General features: G+C 40.8%; 1 long non-coding RNA gene across 1 annotated transcript; it reads left to right on the top strand.

Annotated features, from left to right (window-relative positions):
* Positions 1-167: 167 nt before the first annotated feature.
* Positions 168-3,804, top strand: LOC307212720. The gene is made up of 3 exons (XR_013837139.1): positions 168-380; positions 518-680; positions 1,564-3,804. It is a non-coding gene; the product is annotated as an uncharacterized lncRNA (long non-coding RNA).
* The last annotated feature ends 2,440 nt before the right edge of the window (positions 3,805-6,244 follow it).

Below are 6,244 nucleotides of genomic sequence, written 5' to 3'. Positions count from 1 at the left end.
CTCTGCGCCATTAAACGCCCCTGAGGGAATGTTTCCCAACCTTGTGCCTCCAGCTGTTTTTGAACTACAACTCCCATCATCCCTGACTAGCAAGACCAGTGGCAAGGGATGATGGGAATTGTAGTCCAAAAACAGCTGGAGGCACAAGGTTGGGAAACACTGGAATAGGGGCATCTATCAGAGCAACACGCCCAAACAGGCATGGCGTGGCAGCGCCTGTAAACCAGCATTAGAATCCATAAGGCCGTGAAAGTTGGAAGGGACCCCTGAGGGTCATGCAGTCCAGCCCTCTGCAATGCAGGCAGAAGTGTCCCTAGGGTCTCTTGCGCCCTTGGCAGGGAGCTGTGTAGCGGCACCTCTCCAAAACTCTGTTTTTCTTTGTTTCATAGAATCGTGGAGTTGGAAGGGACATTGAGGATCATCTAGTCCAACCCAAATATGCAGCTGTCCCATATGGGGCTCGAACCTGCAGCCTTGGCGTTATCAGCGCCATGCCTTCACCAACTGAGCCATCCAGGTGTTTCACGCTCTGCCAGGGACTGCTCTTCACCACCTTCCAGGCTGTGCCAGTCTCTTCTTCGCCTTTCATCCTCCGCCAGGGACTCCTCCTCTCCAAGCCAAAGTGGAGAGACCATTTTTTTGCGCCTCCCTGGGCCCGCACCAACCTGGACAACCCATAGGTATGCCCCTGATTGCGGGAGTCTCAACTAAAGCACCCACAGCAGATTCATAGCTCTCAGCTTTCAGATTTGAAAATATTTTTTTTTATAATAATATTTATTAAATTTTTGTATAACCAATAAAAAACATACTTTCCATTATTCACATTTCATTCTCAACTTTGGACTTCCTCACATCTCTTGTTCCTGCTTTCTAAACATAGATTTTACCAGCAAATTATTAACTTAATTTAATTCATATAATATAATTTTCCAATATTTAATGTCTCAAATTTTGGGATTTAACATACTCTTATTGAAGCTTAATCATAAAATATTACTTATCCAAAATTTATCTTTTCATCTACCAATTAAATTTAAATTTATATTCTTTATAACTAGTTTGTTGGAGCCGTGTTTTTGCTAATCTTACATCTTTCTTAACATTCATACAATTTACAATGTTTTTGTAGATAGTCCTTAAATTTCTTCCAGTCTTCCTCCACCAGTTCTTCTCCCAGGTCTCGGATTTGAAAATAAGGGATCGAAAATAAGGGATCAGCAGGCTCACTTGTCCCAGGGACAGTCTACGCCGGGATATCTAACAATCCGGGATAGCAGTGGGAAACGGCACTGGAATAAGGGAATTTCCAACCGTAAAAGGGAAGATTGACAGCTATGAGCAGATTGCCACCCAACCTTTGCTTTAAAACATCCATCACAGAAAATAGATTGCTGCATTTCATGGAAGTTTCCAAACTTACCTAGGGAATAAGCTTCATCAATATGGCTTCTACATAGGGTAAGCTGAATAGCAAAGAGTCGCCTGATAAATTTATTCTGGGAGGGTCAACTGTCTCTTTTCTACTTTAAATTTTTTGGAGTATCTCTTTCTTTTTGTCAGGAGTATGTCCGGACATGGGCCTGTTCTACGCAAAATGCTGTTAAGGGCACAGAGCACCAAGGTCACTAGAGTCTTGTTGTCTGGGCAGCCAAGGTCATCCATACACACTGCCCAGACTCTCGCCCTGGAGAGGTCATTTCGGTGCTACAAATGCAGCAAACCAAGGCCACATACGCAGAAAAGCATCCCAGCAATTTTATGTTGCAAGATTTACCCTTGTCCCAGTACAGAGCCCATCTGCCACTAGCTGGCCAGTAAGACCAGCCTTCTTTGCCACCTCATCTTCCACCAGCTGTGTACATATAAGTATGGGGGGGGGGGGAAACTACCGTTAGAGAAAAAATAGTAGATTTGAGGGGCAGGTGTCTTACAGCTGCAACCAAATATATATACAATGGTACCTCGGGTTACATACGCTTCAGGTTACAGACTTCGCTAACCCAGAAATAGTGCTTCAGGTTAAGAACTTCGCTTCAGGATGAGAACAGAAATCGTGCTGCAGCAGCAGGAGGCCCCATTAGCTAAAGTGGTGCTTCAGGTTAAGAACAGTTTCAGGTTAAGAACGGACCTCCGGAATGAATTAAGTACTTAACCCAAGGTACCACTGTATATCTATATTAAGTAATAATGTTCATACAGCTTAATTCTAAGTGTTGGACTACAGTACTGAAATACAGTAGAGTAATTATTTTCTTGTGAGCTGATATTTAAATAATGTCTTTTGTTTATCTCAGTAGCTCTTGGCCAGATAGAGCATAAGAACCAAGAAACTAACCATACCATAGGTTCCAAGAAGTGAACTGAACAATGGTAAACAAACCATTATGTTGCTATTGTTACATAAATGTCCATAGTTATCTAATCCTTGAGAAGGCTTCTAGATGTCAAAATATGTGTGAGGTTTTCTTCTCACAGTGGCTTTTGCTGCCTTAAATAAGAACATTTAACATAAGCAGTAAGTTATATATTATAACATATTTTAGCAATATTGCTTGAAACTTGACCTTTTGCCTAATAAAATATATGTGCATAATTTATTTATGTAAATTTATGTAAATTATCTTATTTCACTATAGGAACAAACTTCATTGCAAAGAACCTACTGGATTTGATATACCATCATCTTCTGTATTGTATTTTAGAGTCTTGCCCTTTACAATTTCCTCTCACCTTTTTCACATCTGTCACTAGCTGCCTTATTTTTCACTTGTAAGTTAACTCAGGGCCTGGGACTCCATCTAATTAACTAATCTTCTCCTCTGACCCTTAAAAGGCCATAAGCAGCTTTTCCAAGCAAAGCGGGTGAACCCTCGGGCATGTGCAGTTTCAGTCTAAAATGTCTGCCTTTTTTAAACCGCACACATATAATTCTTCATTACTGTTGTACAAACTCACATTTATTTTTAGAAAGAGTTCCTCAGTCTTTTTTAATGTTTTGAGAAATGGTTGTGTTATTACTTCTTAAAAGGCAAGTTAGCAGTTCTTAAAACTCAAGAGAAAGAGGGTTACTTAATAAATAAGAGAAATACCATCCCATGTGTAAAAATGTTCGTGGAAATGTGAACTTTTCTATTGGTTGCAGCTGAGCATATTTGCCAATGTGAATTCAGGAAACTGACAGCTTAATTTTACAGTTCCTATTTAGCAAGATGCCATGTGTATTATTTCCTGATGGATGCACACTGAAAAATTGAAAAGAAAACAAGGCTAGTTAATTATTTTCTGAACACTTTCCTTGCTTTCTCTGAAGTAGAACATGGCAAATAAAGCACCGTTCTGACACTGGACTGATTATTTGGGAATGCCCTGGCTTGTTTAAATAAAATCTAGTATTTTTAGGTGAGGAAAAGGTGTGTAGAGCACAGCGGAAAGCAAATAAAATCCAAACCTTTTGTAAATATCTATTCATTACTGTCACAGAAGCTGGGTCACTACCATGTCTTTGCATGGAGGACAGATATGGAGGTGAGACCAGTGTCAGAGCAGCCATTAGGCAGGGTGAGGCTTCTGCCTCAGCTGGCAGAAGCCTCCAAGTTGGTGCCCCAATATGCTCTGGTGGCATATGATCTTTTTGGCCTGATCTTTCAAAACACATGAGATCTCACCCAAAATCGATGCCGGTGCTACTTCTCTGCATAGCTGTCAACTTACAGATTTGAAACTAAGGGACCAGCAGCCAAAATAAGCGATTTTAGTCAACCAGCAACCAGACGAAGCCTCAAGCGGTGGCTCCCACAGCGCAGCAACCCTGCAAAGCGGATACAGCAAGGAAAACCACCGTCACCTCTCTGCTGGGAAGCACTGAGCAAAGCCGAGTCCCCAGGCAGCGTGGCCGATTTGATCGGTACAAGGCATGCAAGCTCCACCCCCCAGTCGTTCTTAGACTCCTTATTGGGTGAGCAACGCAGCCAAGTAACACAGTTGGAGCCTCCCTCCTCCTTGGCCAGCAGGGAGGGAGGGAGAGGAGCTGCTTCCTTTGAAACACAGGAAATTTGAAGGACATCATCAATCTGGGACAGCAGTGGGAAACGGCGCTGGGATAAGGGAGTTTCCTGCCAAATAAGGGACGGTTGAAGGCTATGCTTCTCCACAGGTGGCTGGGTGGTATAGGTGGCAGCAGCAGTGACAGGGCAGGGCAGCAATTCCCATTTTGCCTCTAGCAGTGAAACGGCACACACCACCACTAGGAGGAACACTGCAACAGCTATATAACAAGCACTCTGTGGGCAGTGAGGAATCATAGGGAAAGCTCAGCATGTGCTGTCCCTAGTTAGTGATGTGGCCTAGCATTTCTGCTTTCCTGCTTAGCAGCAGATACTGCTATATTATACTAATCTGTTCCTGTTCCAAAGCAGGAGTAGGCTGTGTGCAAGGGCCCAGGCTACTGAATTCCTGAATTGTATGGATGAAGGTGGTTTGAATGAAAAAGCAGCAAAAACTGTGGGCTCTTATTGCTTATCTTGTTACAACTCCGGGTTTAAATTTGAATTAATGCAACTTCAAAGCTATCACAATTAACTAGAGAAGTTAATTTTTGCTATTCTCCCCCACTTCCCTGAAGCATTGTGTGGGCTTAGCATCTCAATAATGCATGCATATGTGAGCTTAATAGGTAGTGCAGGAAATAGGTGGGGGGTGAGAAATGTCTTTGGAATATTCTATAGAGAATTTTATCATAATCTACAGCACAATTCTAACCATATCTACACAGAAGTAAGTTCAGCTGAATCCAGTTGGGCTTGCTTCTAGGTAAGTGGGGTTAGGGTTGCAGTCTTAGGCTTTTTTTCTTATGGGATATAATTTTGAATCATTCTAGTAGGTGAACAACTTTTAAAATATTGTGAAATGTTTTTCTTTTGAAAATTAGCCTGCTTTAATAGGGTGTTTGACCTGGGAACAATGACAAACACTGTGGCATATGTCTGAAGAATGTTACAGGACATTGTATTCATATTTGGAGAATGTTTATATTTGCGATCTTACCTAAGTGGTAAATATCAAGAAGCATTTGGGTGTCTATTTTGTTACCCTTTGTTACCCCTTACCCTTGGATAAGGACATGTTTACATATGCATGTTTATAGCTGATGATCGTGGCATCAAATGATCATCACAACTCAGACAGAAACTTTGACTAACTTGTGTCAGCTCCAACAGAATGTTTTTCAATTAAATTTGTTTTAGCAGGTGTAAAGTAGCCAGACCATCCAAATGTTGTTCAAGTTAATAGAGATGCTACTTTTACGTGGTGAGAAATAGGAGACCCTTTAGTATTATTAATTTGTCTGTTGCTATTCATAGAATCATAGATTTGGAGGGGCTCCCAAAGGGCCATCTAGTCCAAACCCCTGCAATGCAGAAATCTCAGTTAACACATCCATTACAGATGGCCATCCAAGCTCTGCTTAAAAACCTCCAAGGAAGGAGGGTCCCCCACTTTCCGAGGAGTCTGTTCCACTGTTGAACAGCTCTTACAATCATAAAGTTATTCCTGATGCTTAGAATCTCATTTCTTTCGCTGTTGCTACTTTATCTGCAAAAGAGCCAGCCTGTTAAGTAAAATCTTGATTATTTGCTGTCACATTCTCTGAAATCTGTCTACAATCAACATGTTTTGTGAAAACAAAATCAAAACCACATTCCAAAATAATATTCAGTGTTAGTCTTCCCAAACAAATCTGAGAAGTAAGGCCACTGAGACGCAATGGTTTTAACAAGCAACAGTTTTTATTTACAATGAAGAAACAATGTTGCTTCCATATTATCTGTTTAATCTGGAATTGCTATCTTCATGCACTCACTTGTAAAGAAGAATACAGGCATCGTTGCCAACATGTTGCATATCATTGTTTTCTGTATATTCTTCCCATCTTTTTTCAAGCCTAGTTTAAAATGCAATTGCAACACTAGTGTGGACTGGTGAAGTGTTATGGTAGCTATTTAGGGTTATACTGTAGTGTGATTATCTATAAACTTTCTCCCTATGATTTCTATCCTGTATTTATTTCCTGTTGAGCAGGAATATAGCATTACCATATTGCCCCTTATTTGGTAAGTTCCTGTTCTTACCAAAAGGCAATTGCTGGTTTCTTCACATTAATTTTTTTCTTCGCCTTGTAAATTTTAAACACTATCTAGCTATCTTAACACAAAAACAAAAAAATGGAAAACTATGGAGAATT

This window comes from Podarcis cretensis (assembly GCF_951804945.1).
Source record: "Podarcis cretensis genome assembly, chromosome: 3".
In the NCBI taxonomy this organism is placed as follows: domain Eukaryota; kingdom Metazoa; phylum Chordata; class Lepidosauria; order Squamata; family Lacertidae; genus Podarcis; species Podarcis cretensis.
This window is presented reverse-complemented; position numbering and strand designations above follow the sequence as displayed.